The sequence below is a fragment of the Octopus bimaculoides genome, chromosome 17 (assembly GCF_001194135.2).
Source record: "Octopus bimaculoides isolate UCB-OBI-ISO-001 chromosome 17, ASM119413v2, whole genome shotgun sequence".
NCBI lineage: Eukaryota > Metazoa > Mollusca > Cephalopoda > Octopoda > Octopodidae > Octopus > Octopus bimaculoides.
In genome coordinates, this window is record NC_068997.1 from 18,169,951 (window position 1) to 18,171,378 (window position 1,428).

Here is a 1,428-nt window from a genome sequence, read left to right on the forward strand (position 1 = left end):
TATAATATATATGTATGTATATATATGTACGAGAAGTGATGCATATGTATACGTTCAAAAGTTTGTCTTTTTCCTTGTTGTTCTCGCCACCGTAACAAGAGTCCTGATTCCAACCAATTACAACCTTGCCTAGATTATATAGCTGTTGCCCAAAACATTATATATTGATACTCTCGACAATAAACGGCACCATGGAACCGAGCAGAATTTGCTATCAGTTGTTAGTCTCTTAATTTTTTTTTTTTTTCATTTTCTTATCACTTTCCTTTTCCCTTTCTCTCTTCCTTCCTCTATCTTTTTAAGCAAGCTTGATTATTGTACGCCATCTTGTCTTTCTCTAATTGCCCTTATTATCATTATTAGTAATGGTAGTAGAAGCAGCAGCAGGAGGTGTGGTAGAGGTGGTAGTAGTAGTAGTAGTAGTAGTAGTAGTAGTAGTAGTAGTAGTAGTAGTAGTAGTAGTAGTAGTAGTAATAGTAGTAGTGTTGGTGGTAGCAGAAGCACAATAACAGCAGTGACAGAAGCATTGTTGTTATTATTATTATTATTATTATTATTATTATTATTATTATTATTATTATTATTATTATTATTATTATTATTATCATTGTTGTTGCTGTTTTTAGTTATGTTTGCTTACATTACCTTGTTAGTTGTTTCTTTGCATAGATTTTGGCTTAGGTATTGTTACTAGGTTTTTTATATTAATTTTCGTTTCATTTTTTTTTTTTTGTACATTATTTTTCGGTTGCATTCTTGTTCCTAGTGTTTGTTTGTATTTTTTCCCATTGTTTGTGTTAGCTTAATTTCCATTGTATGTTTACAAGTCTAGTTTTGGCTAAATTTTCTTTCTTTCTTGACTTATTTTGTTATAAATTTGTATATGTATTTATTTGTGTATTTGATTATATTTTGATTTTATTTACTTGTATTCCATATTTTTTTCTTCTTTTTATTAGGATTGTTTGGAGTTGTAAGAACACGTCTTCTAACAGCTTGTAATTGGTGAAAACAGAGTTCCATTGCGGAAATGAATTCTCTAAGCTTATGTCTACCCCGAGGCAGAAATTTCTCCAAGAATAAGAATTTAGTTTGTTCTATGTTGATTTCTGCCATAATTGCACTGTTTAAAACGGAATCATCTTTCGTTAGTGATTAAACGACACTGAATAACATGAAATGAGCGAGATGTGTTGTAAAAGTCTGACTTTTTCCTTCGTGTTTGCAGCGCAGTTATTTTTCTAATGTTTGGTGTATTTACACTCATTATCCTACACAAAACATCGTCTTAATATTTACATAACCATCAAGAAGAAATTCTTTCGCTAATTCATTTAAATGCATGAGCTTGGTGTATGCATATACATATATATATATATATATATATATATATATATATATATATATGTGTGTGTGTGTGTGTGTGTG